A 16,593-nucleotide genomic window follows, 5' to 3' on the forward strand; every position below is an offset into this window, starting at 1 on the left:
ACTGAAGCAAATGCAATTACTCATATTTTCCACCTAATGTATGGGGATAAATTCCATCACAACTTCACAAGGTGAAAATGCTCAAATGTGGGCAAACTTGGCTTCAACTTTCAATCTATGTCTTTCAAAGCTCAAACAGACAGCTGCCTAGTTTTCTAGCCACGTCTTGTTAACACATCTCAATAAAGTGTGGATTGGAGCATTGGTCTCTCAAATGGGATCGAAGCCGGCTCTCTTTGCCCATCAGGAAATCAACACTTACAGGCTAGTAGTGTTGCTTTCTGAACACAATGAAAATGTTCTATATGGGAGTATGATTTTATTCAACACAACTAGGAAAGTAATTTTTTAAAAGATGGAGCTTTTCTAAGTTTCAAATAACTGATAATAGATGCAGGGGCCCTTCACATCTTTCAAAGCCGAATTCCCTCATCCAAACTTGTGAAATAACGAACAACAACAACAAACAAAATCACAAAACTCTTGCATTTTGTCACAGCTGTGAAAATTAAAGTAGATGAACAAGGTAAGTCTCTGAAAAGAATTAGATTCAGAATTCTCCCATTGGGAAAAATGATAGTTATGTTATTCAAACAGAGCTCCATATCCAACATGGCTTTATCTTTTAAAGATCCAATTATTTAAAAAAGATAAAGCAGGTTAATTTTAGTAATCATAAGATACTTGATAAAATATTCTTCAACTAATATTGTTTCAAGTGGTTTTCTATTGTAATCCTACTTGCCTGGGTTTATTAAGCAAAGCAATGATCAAAGGACTTTATAACTTTATACCCAGTTTCTACCCCTGATGAGGAAGTTGTGAATATTAATCTCACTTTTTATGGAGCAAGCTGAAATACAGATGATGGTAATTTATTCTACAGGGTAGATCTGGTAAAAGGCAGAGCCTGTACTTAAATATATTCTAGTCTGAGTCAGTATCCTTAACCATAGACTGCAATTTGTTTTGAGGACATGATATTGATCAAATAATTTCATCACAGTTTTGCCTCATAGATTACTACTAAAGTTGAGGAAGAAGGGATAGTATTGTGAAATTAATTATGTGATCATCTTTTCCCAACACTGCTAAATTTGGGAAGAGCATAAGTTTTGAACAATAAACAGGTAAGTGTGGTTAGTCACAAATACTATCTTGAAAGCAGGGTCTCTGAAGCCCAGAGAATAAAAGCATCTATAGAAATATAGATTATACAGTCAATCATTTTTTCATATTACACATAGCCATGTGATACTCATTAAAAACATTTGTAGCATTTTTGAAATGCAGCAATATATATGCTAGAATTCTTTTCCATGCAGGTGCCTTGGTCACAATGCCAGAAGATAAATTTGGAATGATATTTGCAAAGCACAAATGCAGCAACAGGCATTTTTTTGTGGTTTAAATCACTTTCAAAATGTCTTGTTCCCATTCAGTTATGTAATCTCTAATGTTTTAACTCATCTTGGTGGTGGGGACAGCAGTCAAGCTTATTATATATCTTTTTTCAGCTCTGAAAAGCCCTGGAACTAGCATAATGTACATCATTGGTGTGAAGTTGACATGTTTCCAGTTTCTCTCAGAGATCTCTTATTCTTTGACCTCTCTTACCCTACACATCGGTCTGTCCTTGCAGGTAATATCTTTGCTGACTTAGATCCATCTTTGATTTGCAAGAATAAAAGATTTACATAATGTGCTTAGCTAGAATTGTGTAAGTCCTAATTGTTTTACTACATTTCTTCTTCAGTGGTTTGTTCTCAAACATTCATACTTTTCTGTTTTGCTTTTAGGAGACTTGCAGGATTTGGAACTACAGATTCTGTCAATGATAGCTTATCATGGCCAAAAGGCATAAGGAAGAAAAATATATTAGTGTCTTATGGTTGAGAAATAAGAGTGTAACCACGACATAAACAATTATAAAATATATTCTGTTAAACTTTGTAGTTTTTACTCCTGTAATTCTATCCCACAATGTCTATGACTCAAGCATGTCAGTACTTCATAGTTTCATCATGATAGCGTGTATTTTTTTCTTTCTCTCTTCTTTTTTGTTTTTTGTTTTTTTGTTCATGTGTAGTCTTTGAACTCAGGGTCTGAGAGCTGGCCCTGGGCCAAGGCTAGTGCTCAACCACTTTTGCCCATAGCACCACTTTCAATTTTCTTGTTGTGAATCTCACAGACTTTCCTGCCCTGGATGGCTTCAAACCACAATGCTCAGATCTCAGCACCCTGAGTAGCTTAGATAACAGGCATGAATCATGGGCACCTGGCATAACCAAAAATTTCTAAGACTAATAATTGTTTTGCTCATAGGAAAATATAGGTATCTGTGAATATTATAATTCAATAATTGAAACTAAATTGTCAGACTTAGTTTAGGCTCCATGTGGGTGTATCTACACATTAAATATAAGAAAGAAATTTAATCTGCTATCACAAATCTAAATTCCATCTGCAGAGACCCTCAGGACAAATTAAATTTTATCTGACACCACCTACCCACAAGCAATGAATAGACTCTGCCTAAGGCAGTCCTGCCCATTCTAGCTGCCAGAACCTAACTACATGTGATGACTGACTACTTGTGAAGAAGTAAAACTCCCAAGAGCTGAAAACATAATATGTTAAGCATCTTCAACTCTGAAAAGAAAGCCAACTGACTTAAATATGGCTAGGTTAACCATATGATCTGATTTGTCTTGGATACTGGTGTATGCTTGCTTTGCTAGAGTGTTCTCAAGTGTCCTTTTCACTCTCAAACTCCTCTTAGTTCTGATAAAATTAATATGGTCATTCTACTCATAACACACTCATATGGAGACTGAAGTTGGATCATACAATAGAAAGGCAACTTTTTTGAAGTACTGGTACATACCAGACATAGTCCTGTGGGATTTAAAAAAGTGTTACTGGGCCTGGCGCCCTTGGCTCAAGCCTGTAATCCTAGCTACTGAGGAAGCTGAGATCTGAGGTTCATGGTTCAAAGCCAGCCTGGGTAGAAAAGTCCATGAGACTCTTATCTAGAAAACCGGAAGTGGTGCTGTGGCTCAAAGTGTTACTTTAATTACTTCTAGAAACCATTCACCTACCATGAAGTACTACTAATAGTAACACTCTGGTGAGGAACCTGCGTTACTAGAAAGTAGAAGTTTTCTAAAGCCCACATGGTTAACAAAAGAGCCTCCTAACTCTACTAGTTACCCTTGCTAAAGCCAATGGATCTAGATTCTCCAAAAATATCCACCCTGGTTTATGCTCCATCAAACATTTTAATCTCCCCCATTTGCTACTTTTTTATACCAAATATATTAATGTGTGTGTGTGTGTGTATGTGTGTGTAACCGTGTACATGCTCCCCTACCATTACACCCAATATTCCTGTTGAGATCAAGTATTTTGGATGTTTTTTTTTTTTTGGCCTAGGATGTCCTGAAAACATGCTTTCCAATCTTAGCCTCTCAAGTGGCCACTGCTGTCAGACAATATAATTATTAACTTCATGCGCCAATTTAGCTAGGCTATGGTACTTATTTTATTTAAGTGTCTAACATGTTGCCATAGATGTGATTCACAATAGTAACCAATTGACTTTAATAAAGCAAACTGTCCTCTATAACTTTAGCAATCTTAATCCAAATAAAAGACTTTAAAACAACACTGAAATTTCTCCAGATTAGAGGGAATTTTGCCTCAGAATTATAACAGACATCCTGTCAAAATTTTGAGCCTGCCCTATGGATTTTGGAATTGCCAGTCACTACAATCATGTAAGCCAATTTCTTAAAATAAACCTGTAACCCTCATACATATATATGAGAGACAAATAGAAGTTTTATTTTAAATTTTATATATATATATATATATGAATGAAACAATTTCAAAGAGTATATGCATTATTGGGTTCTTTTATCTGGAGAACACTAGTCTTCAATTTAAGTAAAGTCTTTTATGAGAATTCACTTGGCCTTGGTAGAATGTCAGCCTCTGTTCTTTAAATAAAATTAATATACCTCTACAAATAACTCCATTATGTAGTTATCATAGTCAGTTTATGATAATTTAAAACGTGGAAGCATGAGATAATGTAATTGCACCTGCAAGTGGTTGGCTTAGTAGATCTGCCTCTTTAATTTCACCGTCAATAATAACTATGGTGATTAAAGCTAAAACTTAATCTCTCACTGTAGGTCTTATATCTTATTTTATTCAAAAATAATCATTCAGGGCTGGGAAGGTGGTTCAGTGGTAGAGTGCTAGCCTTGCATGTATGAGGCCCTGGGTTCAATTCCTCAGTACCACATAAGCAGAAAAAGCCAGAAGTGGCACTGTGGCTCAAGTGGTAAAGCACTAGCATTGAGCTGAAGATCTGAGGATCAGGGACCAGGCCCAGAGTTCAGGCTGCACGACCAGCAAAAGTAAGAAAGTAAGTAAGTAAATAAATGATTAAATAAAATAAGCATTCATTTGGTTTACACTATTTTTTTTAATTTCCAGATGAGAAAATTGAAGTGGTGGAAATATTGTGTGATTTTTCTTTACCATTGTTATACAGCAACAAAATGGGAGAAATGAAATATTAACCTACAGCTCTTTTTCCTATTCACGCAGTAGTTACTTACTAATCCATTCTTCAACTCGAAATATAAGTGCAAAATTCAAACTAAAATATAAAAATGCAAAATCCTGATGTCTAGACTTGAAGTTTAAGTTGAGTTTTAGAACCTACTAACCACACACCCTAGAACTTGGCTTTCCTCTTATAGTTTCTAACAGTAAACATAGAAAAATGCTGCCAACATTCTTCACAAAAAGGTACATATGCCAACATGTGAAAAGTGAAATATCATTTCTTTTTTTTTTCATTTCAAAGATGAGAATTCATATCCTAGAGTGTTTCCTTTTTTCTTTTTTTTTTTTTTTTTTTTTGGTCAGTGGTAAGGCTTGAACTCTAGGCCTGGGCGCTGTCCCTCAAGGCAAGCCCTCTACCGCTTGAGCCACAGTATGACTTCCGGTTTTCTAATGGTTTGTTGGAGATTAGAGTCTTCCTGCCCGGGCTGGCTTTGAACCTTGATCCTCAGATCTCAGCTTCCTGAGTAGCTAGGATTATAGACAAGAGCCACTGGGCCCCAAGCTCCTCCTCCTCCTCCTCCTCCTCCCCCTCTGCCTCCCCCTCCCCTTCCCCCCTCCCCCTCTCCTTCCCCCCTCCTTCTCCTCCTCTTCCTCTCCCTTTCACACAGAAGGTCTTGGGATCTTTGACATTAAACTATCTCATGCATCAGGAAATCTTAGGTACAAAAACCAAGATTAAAGTTCCTCATTTTATTTACTGATACTAACACAAGAAATTCCAGAGTAATGTACCAATATAACAGTTTAGGTATAGCACCAACATTTAACCCACTGTGGTAGTTTGTCTCTCTTATATGTAAAAGTATATGCTCACAGAAATAGTTCCCTAGTCTTTGAGAAAAAGATTCAATAGCTTCTTTGCTTAAAATGCTCAGCTTTTTTTTTTTATTTTCTAGTAAGAAAGACAACCTCAACATGTATTTAACAATCAGCAGGAAGAAAGGTAAGAATCTAGAAGCAAGAATAAGGAGGGAGGAAATGAACAGAAATATCAAATGAACACACAAAGGAAGCCAAAACATAGGAGGAGACCAGCAGTTTAGAGGTACAATGCTAAGGAGGGGTAAAGTTGCTTTAATACAGAAACTTGCAGCCACAGATCTAAGAGGACTTACTGGTTCAATTTATGTGAAAGTCATGTCACATCTTTAATTCCAATTGAGCATTGGAGTTTATGCTCACATATTAGCTTTGCATGGTAAACAAAGTCATTTTGCTTTCATAAAGTCAAGATACTTTGGTAAAGATGAGGTGAAGACCCCCAAGAACTAAGGGATTATTTATTTTTAATTGTGTTAATGAAGTTAATGATAAGTATTTAGATTGTAAAGTCCTTCTATATTTGTCCATGTCATTTAGGTTAATAGGAAAGGATTATACAAGAGAAATAGGAAGTAAGATGGTTAAGGAAATCATGATTATATCTTTGGTCTCAGAACAGGAGAAAGTGATTTCCTAACTGATTTCCTTATCTCCTTTGTCATACTATTTTTCAGACCTTGGCTCCTTCCTTCCTTTGGTACTACAAAAGGAATATACAGCCCCTCAGCCTTATAAAAAGACTAGAAAATATAGTAGCAAAGTATCTTAAAGACACCTGAACTTGTGATATGGCGACTCAAACTTCCCCTAGGTAAATTTTTCTTTTGGTTCACATAATTCTAGATTTATTTTACCGTTTAAAGTTTATTTTGGCTATGTTTAAAGTTTATTTTATTCTTCAAGGAAGCATAACAATTGAGGTACAAAAAGGAGGAATTTTTTTCCTGCTCCCTGGGGGTTTAGAAAAGTCATAATTATAAAATGATAAGATTCTTAATGAAAATGTCACTTGGAAAGGTTGAGGTTGACAGTAGCGCAGACCTATGAAAAGGGGAAAAGTCACATTATAGTAACGAAGATAAATATAACCACATGATATAACTTTACATCTACTAATGATTTACTATATAAATGTTTCATAGGTTTAGAATAAAATTCTTTCTTAATAATACATGTTTTTTTCTAAAAATCCAAGACTAAAAGAAAAATGTATCTTAAAAATAGTACTCAGAGTTAGTATTATTAAAACATAATCAATGGTAGATCAACAAAGTTGATACAAAAATTTTAATAGAAGTGAATAAAGTTGTTGTTTTGAATGAATTTTTAAAGCCTCTTTATCTCGAATAATGTTTCTGTCTATATGAAAACTGTGGGTATAATCTTCTCTATAGGCCTGTGGAGCATATGAACCCTTGGAAATACATAAGTACATATCCACCCCTGTTACACACACACTCATCATACCACACAACATAGCTACCATTGCCACCACTAATAGGATGGCAAGCTGTTATTTGATTAATAAAATTTGTGTTCTAAAATTATTTAGATTAGATTAGAGGCCAGATTTTGCCAAAGCATATGGCCTAGGAATTATTATTTTTACTTTGAGGTTTTCAAACTTAAGTAGGGTTCAAAAAAGCTAATTTGGACAAGTTATTTTAGTGTGTGGCCTGTTTAGATGTCTCAAGCTCCCACATATTGAAGAACTTCTTCCATAAAAGAAAATATTGTAGGTATTTTAGGTATTCAATCCTTTGGAAAGCAAGAGCAGAAGTAGACAATACATAAATTAATTTGGTGTGACAATTTTTCCATAATAGTTATAAAAATAACTAGCTAGCAAGATTTGGCTCATGCGCTTTTGTTTGCTAATATATAATACCATCTTCATCTATCTAATCAAGCTTTTAGAATTTATTTCAAAGTGAAATGTTAAATACTATGCCATTTCTTTATTTCCCGATATAATCTTAAGTAAGTAGGAAAAGATTTACCTTGATATTGGGTCTTGTTTTCTCAACCAATTATGTCAGCATTTGTCTGGGCTACATCTAATTGAACTTTATGGTTATTGATTCAAACTCTCAAGTCAAACACTAAACAAACATTTATATATCTAACCAAATAAAATCATACTTAAAAATTGTATGCATGTTGCTGATCACAATTAGAATAGATATACATAAATAATAAGTTGCAGATATTGTCTAGGGACTGTAAGTTTGGGTCCCTATTTGTGTTATTGTGGTTTTTTAAATTACATGGTCTTATAATAAACATCAAGATAAACTAGACAATGATGAACCATATCTGTAATGCTAACTACTTGGCGTCTGAGAGTAGAAGCTTTATGGTTAGATGCTAATTTAGGAAAAAAGATTCACAAGACCCCTTTGTCACCTTTCACTGATCATGGAAGTATGCACATGTTACCCTAGCTATGTGGCAGTCTGAGATTAAAAGAATCACAGTTGCACACCAGCCCGGATAGAGAAGTCTGAAAAACTGCATCTCAAAGGAAGATACCTTGGCCTGGTAGCAGGTGCCTTTCATTGAGGCTCTCACAGAAAGTCTAAAAAAGAGCCCGGCTCCAGTGGCTCCCACCTGTAATCCTAGCTACTCAGGAGGCTGAGATCTGAGGATCACGTTCAAAGGCAAGAAACTCCGTGAGATTCTTATCGCCAATAAACCACTAGAAAACTGGAAGTGGCACTGTGGCTCATGCTGTAGAGCACTAGCCTTGAGCTGAAGAGATGAGGGACAGCGCCCAGGCCCAGAGTTCATGCCCCACGACCGGACCCCCCCCCCAAAAAAAAAGTCTAAAGTAGTCAAAGTAATAATGTAGCTGCATCTCGCCAGAAAGCAAGGACTCAAATTGTTTTTCTTTCTTGCTATTATTTCTAACATATTTATAAGATGTTTTGTTGCTTTGTATGTCCCTCCCCCACAGTATAACCCCTGCTTTCACTGCATTTGATGTTGGTATAATTTGTGGAGGGGAAAAGAAAAAACAAACCGTTTAAATAGGGATACAGGTGGACCCATTGCAACAATGAAATGTACAAGATGTTAAGTAGAAAACGAACTTTACTACTTTGGCCCCGGGGGTGGCGGAGGCAACGATGCTTGATAAGAAATGTACTCATTACCTTGCTAATGTAATTGTAACCCCTCTGTACGGTATTTTCACAATAAAAAAAAAACTTAAAAAAAAAGGATAGAAAAGGCTTAGCACAAGAAGAAAAGGTCTTATGGTAAATTTTTGGCAAGCTACAAATCAATAAATGTACAGATTTGTGAGAACAAGGATGAAATGGTGGTAAATGGAAGAAAAGAAATTCTGGAAACAACCCATATGTCCCACCACAGATGAATGGATCCAAAAATTGTGGTATCTATACACAATGGAATATTATGCAGCCGTTAGAAATGACAAAATAATGGCATTTGCAGGGAAATGGATGGAGCTAGAAGAAATCATGTTGAGCAGGGTAAGCCAAGAGCAAAGAGACAAATGTTACATGGTCTCCCTGATAAGTGGATGTTAAATCCAGAATGCTAGGTGATATGACAAAATTAACAGGACTTAAGAAACAAAGGACTTCCACTCATCTGGTCCAATCACACTAAATAACCCCACGCTGCTGATCACATGTATGGTATATATGTGCACACCGGAGGGGAACCAGGAGGAAGACAGAACTAGAGGGAATCAGGGAAAAACATGTAACAGTGGGACCCATCAGCAGCACTGGACATTGACCAAAATGAACTAAGCAACTCAATGGCAGTGATGGGAAAGACGGAACAAGTGGGAAGGAGGGAACAGCTGATGCTATGCAAAACGAAAGAAATGTACATGTCACCCAATGTAGAAGAAATAACTGTACTGAAAAGCTCATAGAACTCATGTTATAGACCATGATAGACAATTTGTCCTATGAAAGTTAGAATGTGTTTGTGACTTTAAGTTTCACTATCCCCCCCCAAAATAAAGAAATAAAAAAAAGAAATTCTACATTCCATAAAGAAAAAATGCACCATGTACATATTTTTGGTCATAATTCAATGGTTACTGTTCTTGAGGATGGACCATGTTCTTGAGAGGGTGGGGACCCTGGGAGGGCAGGGATGGAAAGGGGAAATTAAGGAGAAGGCACAATGTAATTGTAACCTTTTGTAAGGTATTTTCACAATATAAAAAAACTTATTAATAAAAAAAGATTCTGAATTCAAACCCCAGTTCTGTTAAAAAAAAAATAATACTAAGATAATGAAAAACTCTCTCCCTGAGCCTACAGGACTAACTATAGGTACTTCTTAACTGTAATAATCAACATTCTCATATTTTTAGGAAATTACTTACATTAAATACAAATATATTCTAAGGTAAATGTTCTGAATTGTCTAGTACCTATATTTTGATAAAAGACATAATATCTTTTCTTTGAGAAGTCATTCTTTTCTTACATTTTATTACTATGATGTGAGAAGATCATTACTCTTGACACAAGCATTGGTTTGAGAATCTGAAAGTTACTGATCAGATGGAGTAACACAGTGGGAAGTAGTTTCTTTCTTAATGAAGAAATATAGAGTTTAGAATAGCCACTGTCTTTTTTTCTTCTACCAACACAGTAAATAGTTCCAGGAAATAGCATATGCAATGTATGCAAAGTCTTTCCAAGCAATGCCAAATTTAGTAGGAGACTGCTTTTATTATCATAACTCTCTGGTCATTCTATACAATAGGAAAAATGAAATAGTCTTCCTGTGGTACCTATTAACTTTATATAAGCTTGAGAAAATCAGACAAAGGCTGAGAATAAAATTAATCCATTCTTTTTTTTCTTTTTTTTTATTGTGAAAATACTGTACAGAGGGGTTACAATTACATGAGCAAGATAGTGAATACATTTCTTATCAACCATTGTAGCCTCCTCCTTTGTTTACCCTTCCCATCCCTTCCCAGCCTCCCCCCGACCCCCCACCCAAACATCCCCTCCCCCCCCCCCCCCCCCCCCGCCACCAAAGTTGTAGAGTTCATTTTCGACATGACAACTTGAACTTCTCATTGTTGCAATGGGTCCACATGTATCCATGATGGTATCACAGAGCTCTGTTTCTGACCACTCAAAAAAAATGAAAACTTGAGATTATTTTGAATTTTTTGTGGCACAATAAACTTCTTTTGTTTTTTGTTTCTGTTTGTTTTGTTTTAAATATGAATGTGTGTATGTGGGAATATGTACACATATGTATGCACACATTCATCTACATGGTTTTGACTTATGATCAGAGTCCATATACTTCTATAATAATACTAAACTTTCTTATAATCCAAATAACATCAACAAGAAGACCTTTCAAATAGAATTATGTGGTCTTTCTTTGTAGCTTACGAAGTAAAATTTTGTTTTATTTTTATTTTCTGCTTTATTTTTGGATATTAATTGAAAAAATGGTTGCATCATTTCCCTAAGGCAGATGTTTTACAGTACCTCTAATGTATACTCTGTCTTTCACTCAGTAGAGGCAGAAACCTGGAAAATTAGCTTTTCCCTTCAACAAATTTGAGTCTCTTGAGATTGTTATCTCCATCCTGAGGAAGTTTGGTTTTAAGTTTCTCTTTGAACCCTGGATGATGACAGTCATCATATGCCCTTTGTTCACTGTTCACCTTTCTCTGAAATATATATATATATATATATATATATATATATATGTATATATATATATATATATATATATATCAACAATTGGTAACCTCCTCCAAGTGCTATGACAGTTTTATGATTATGTGATTTAATTGCCACATTGCTGAGCCTTGGTCATTAGTACTGTATCTTTACAGGACAATCTTAGATAACACACTGAACAAAACAGTGAAGATAAAAGGGAAAGTTGTGACCCAAACTAGAAAGAGATAATCTACATACTTTTTGTTTTTTTACAAAATCTTAAATGAACAAAGTGGTTTCAGATATATTGTAATATTGTTACTGTTTAATAAGGGGTACTATTCAGACTGCACATTCAGATAGTAAGAAAGTATATTTTATTCAAGACTCTATTAACAGCAAGCTAATGCAGAACTCTTTGTGTGCCAACTACTATTAGAAGCACTTATACATAATAATTAAGTGAGTTACTGAAAGGAAGACACTATTATTATCATTATTCTCCTCAAAAAGATGAGAACACAGACAGTAAAGAGTTCAAACAATCTTCACATAGACCAAAGTTGTTAAAGAACTAAGGCAGTTGACTCAGAAACTAATGTACATGAAAAAATCAATCTACTGACTTTCAGTAAATATTTAAAGACTATACAGTTTCAAAATTTCAGTTTATAAGTCTTATTACAGGTAATGAGTGTATATAAGCATACTCCATCGCATCTCTCATGAAGAATAAAAATGTAAGACATGAAGAGAACATTGATCAACTAAACAATTAATCTAAAAAGTAAATAGTAACATTACTTTAGGGAGTTCTATGGATTGAATCTAATTTTAAATGTGACCCCAAAGGTTTATAGTCTGGAAACTTGGTCCCCAGTGTGGTTGTGTTAATGGGGTAAACTTTTAAGAAGTGAGGCTTAGTGTAGGATAATAAGATGATGGGGCATGGCCCCCATTAATTCAAAAGAATTAATATTTGTGCCAAAGAATGAGTTTTCATAAGAGTGAGTGGTCTATTCTTCATGAAGCTAGCTCCTCCTCCCTTTCTCTACTGCTTTGTGATATTGCCAAGGGAACCTAGGAAAAAGCAGGAGAATTGGAGCTGCCTGTTCTTGACCTTTCAGGTTTCATAATTTCCATCTTTGAAAAAAGAACTTTATTTTTAACAAAATACCCAGTACCAATTACTTTGTTATAGCTACAAAAATGGATTATATGAAGATGGAATTTAAATATTAGTAAGATGATGTTCCTGCAATTTTTTGGGGGGTCGGGTCATGGGGCCTGAACTCTGGGCCTGGGCGCTGTCCCTCAGCCCTTCAGCTCAAGGCTAGCACTCTAGCACTTGAGCCACAGCGCCACTTCCAGCTTCTTTATTTCTGCTTATGTGGAGCTGAGGAATCAAATCCAGGGCCTCAAGCTTGCAAGGCAAGCGCTCTACCACTGAGCCACCTTCCCAGCCCGCCCTCCTGCAATTTTTGATGTCAATGAAACCTAAATCCAAATGGGCTTAGTGTTAGGTAACAATGTAGCTTTTTTAGACAAAAGAGAATTTTTGGAATTATGGCTTATGGAGGAAGTCCTAATACACTGAACAATACAGATAACCACCATTTTTTGTTTTACTTCCTTCCTCCTTTTGCCCACTCTTCCTCCCTCCATTGATCCTTTCATCTCTTCTTTCACTTTTTAATTTGTGTCATTCTTTTTTGTGTGATTTCCTGAAAACTATAATAATCATGGGAGGGCTGGGAAGGTGGCTCAGTGGTAGAGCGCTTGCCTTGCATGCCTGAGGCCCTGCGTTCGATTCCTCGGCACCACATAAGCAAAAAGAAAAAAAAAGCCGGAAGTGGTGCTGTGGCCAAGTGGTAGAGCACTAGCCTTGAGCTGAAGGGCTGAGGGACAGCGCCCAGGCCCAGAGTTCAGGCCCCATGACTGGACCCAAAAAAATAAAATTAATAAAAATTAAAAAAAAAATAAATAAGTTTTCAAAAAAAAATAATCATGGGAACAGAGGGCCAGTAAGTTCATGTGCTCTACACACAGTCGGAAAACATCTCTCCTTTGCAATATTTCTTACACACACACACACACACACACACACACACACACACACACACACACACAATTACTTGACTTCAGCATAGGTATATCATAAAAAAGTCACAGCAGAGGAGGGTAAAATTCCATAGGTTACTAGTTGGATCAAAGTGATGTAATCTGGAGGTAGGGAATAGTGAGAAAGCATTCTGGGAGAGGACCTTATAAATTAAATCTTACAGAGTTATTGCTAAATTTCTGAGCTCATGTTCAATCTGTGTCCCATTTGAGTTGATGCCACTAAGCATAACAATATACTGACATAAATGTCAGATGAGAACCTAGTTCTTAGACTGATCAATGAGTAGCTCACATTTGCAGTAGATACCAACTGTTTGGAAAATATTTGCAAACAACATGAATATTGATCCCAGTATACAGGTAAGATAAGTCGGAACTTTCAGCATCTAATGAACCATGTCAAAAGACATATTTAGAGAAAGTTGCTTATTGTCTTTTTTTTTTTTTTTTTTTTTTTTCCGGGTTGGTGGTATAGCTTAAACTAAGGCCTGGGCACTGTTCCTCAGTTTTCAGATTTCGCATTAAAAGCTAGCCTTCTGTAACTTTGAGCCACAACAACACTTCTGCTTTTCTGATGGTTCATTGGAGATGAGTCTCACAAACTTTCCTGTTCGGGCTGGCTTGGAACCGCGATCCTCAGATCTCAGCCTTGTAAGTAGCTAGAATTTCAAGTATGAGCCACTGGTGCCCAGGTTGTTGTTTGGATTTTTAAAAGGCCCAGAGACTTACAATATTTTAAGAATGTGCTGTGAGATCTAAATTTATTTATATATAAAAATGCAGCATTATCTCAAGAGAGAGAAATCCAATAAAGACACGCCAAGGCTGAGTTGTAACAAGTCATAGAGTTACTCCATAAAAGTGTTGAAGAAAGCCAGGTGCTGGTGCCTCACGCCTATAATCCTAGCTACTCAGGAGTCTGAGATCTGAGGATCGAGGTTCAAGGCCAGCCTGGGCAGGAAAGTTCATGAGACTCTTATCTCCAATAAACCTCTAGAAAATTGGAAGAGGCACTGTGGCTCAAGCAGTAGAGCGCTGCCTTGAGCTGAAGAGCTGAGGGACAGCATCCAAGCCCAGAGTTCAAGGACCACAACCAACCAACCAAAAAAAAAAGGGGTGAAGAACAATTATAGGAATACTCCAATAGATAATTGTCAATATATTCTAGTCAGAAACAAACAAACAAACAAAAACAGGAAACCATTTCATAAAATGTCTAACAGTCAAATCTCTCCATTGGATATCAGAAAAGCCCTCATTTTTATATCCTCAAATTCCCAACATCTCTGCCACTCCACAGCTTACGCCAGCGACAACCTTGAGAAACACTATAGACCCATGAAACTGGTGATAACTTGGGCTCAAGTTCCTGGACACAGACTGATTTTAGTAGTACTTGTGTGCCTCATGCCATGCAGAACAGTTAAGCTGAGGGTAAAACATTGAGAGAGTTCCAGCTGGAACTCTGGTTTAGAAGACAGAAATAAGCTGTGTGTGAATACGAATATGAGCGGGTGCTCGGACAGAAAACTATAAGGCCGTAACACACACAATCAAAGCCTTGCTTTTTGCCCAGCCAGCACAGATATTTTTCCCTCTTTTTACACACCCAAAGGGCCAGAAAGATTGATAGAAATAACCTATTTCTCTAACAGAGTTCAGCCTACAAACAACTTTTCTGGTTTAACTTGAACCTTAGAAATTAAAAAACAAATAACAACAACAAAAAACAACAAAACAAAACACCTGTTCCCCTGCTACATTTCACAAGGTAAACTGGAAATTACAAAACACAAGCTGGATTGAAATGAGAATACCAACTTTCTCCACAGAGAGGAGAAAATATTGTGTGGTATTTTAAGTTTCCCTAAGTATTTACTCTTTTGCTGGACTTAGTGTTTTATTTCACTATTATAATTTAGATCTTCATCTCATCTCCTGTACTTTTCTTCTTTTTTCCTATATTGCTTCTTTTTTTCCTTTGTCTATCCCTCCTTTCCTTCTACTTCTTATTAATGCCATTAAACTTAGTAATTTTTAAACTATGAGTTTTTCTTGAAATTGTCCTAGTTACTTTCTTTTTTAAAAATTTTTTATTGTGAAAATGAGTACATTTCTTATCAAGCATTGTTGCCTCCTCCTATGTTTCCCCTTCCCATCATTTCCCATCCCCCTCAAAGTTGTAAAGTTCATTTTTCGACATAATGACTTGTACATCCCAACAAATAATATTCTTTAAACTACATCAAGAAATAAAAGGCCTTCCAAATTAACCATAGCTTAAACAGTTCAATGAAGACTTGATTTAATAGGCCAAATGCAAAACTTCAGCACTTTTAGCTTTTACAGGATTGACCAAATTATCTACCCTACTCACTCTGTGTTTTCTCTCTCTCTCTCTCTCTCTCTCTCTCTCTCTCTCTCTCTCTCTCTCTCTCTCTCTCTCTCTCTCTCTCTCTCTCTCCTCTCTCTCTCTCTCTCTCTCTCTCTCTCTCTCTCTCTCTCTCTCTCTCTCTCTCTCTCTCTCTCTCTCTCTCTGTGTCCATTAAAAATCAACAATAAGAAAAGAAACAAACTGGAAAATATAGTTACTCACTTTAGCAAAGAAGATATGTACATGACAAAAAGACATGATAAGCATCAGGATTTATTAGGAAAATGCAAATAAAAGTCACAATGACACATAACAACACAGATACTGGCACGAATGAAGATACCCAAATGCTAATAAGGGTGAAGAATAGCTGGATTGATGGCACTAAGGCAACATGCTACATGATAGTCTGAGGTAAATAGTGTCCATTACCTATTCACTTGTTATAAAACCGACCTTATGTACATAGCTTAGAGAAATGATGTATGCATCAACAGTAGCAGTGCACTGATAGAGATATGAAGTTTGTATGGAAATGCATAGAAATAATGGTGATGTAACTCAGTGGTAGAGTCTTCCCTGAATCTCAGCACAATAGATAGATAGATAAGTAGACAAATAGATAGATGATGTAAATAAATTAATAAATCTGCATAAGCATCAAATATTAGGAACAAAACAACTTTAAAGACCACACTACTCCTCTAAACACAGCAACTAGAATTTACTCTCAAAGGCAGGATGATGTAAAATTAGCTAGTTTTCAAAGATTATATAATTTATGATTTCATTTATGAAAGACAAAAATACTTATGGAAAGTAGATCAGTGGTTACCATTATTATGAACTATGGTTAAAATATTACTATAAAGAAAAGGGGCAGGGTGCCAGTGGCTCATGCCTCTAATCCTAGATACTCAGGAGGCTGAGATCTGAGGACTGTGG

This window comes from Dipodomys merriami, unplaced genomic scaffold, assembly GCF_024711535.1.
Source record: "Dipodomys merriami isolate MVZ:Mamm:240054 unplaced genomic scaffold, mDipMer1.0.p SCAF_1, whole genome shotgun sequence".
Lineage (NCBI taxonomy): Eukaryota > Metazoa > Chordata > Mammalia > Rodentia > Heteromyidae > Dipodomys > Dipodomys merriami.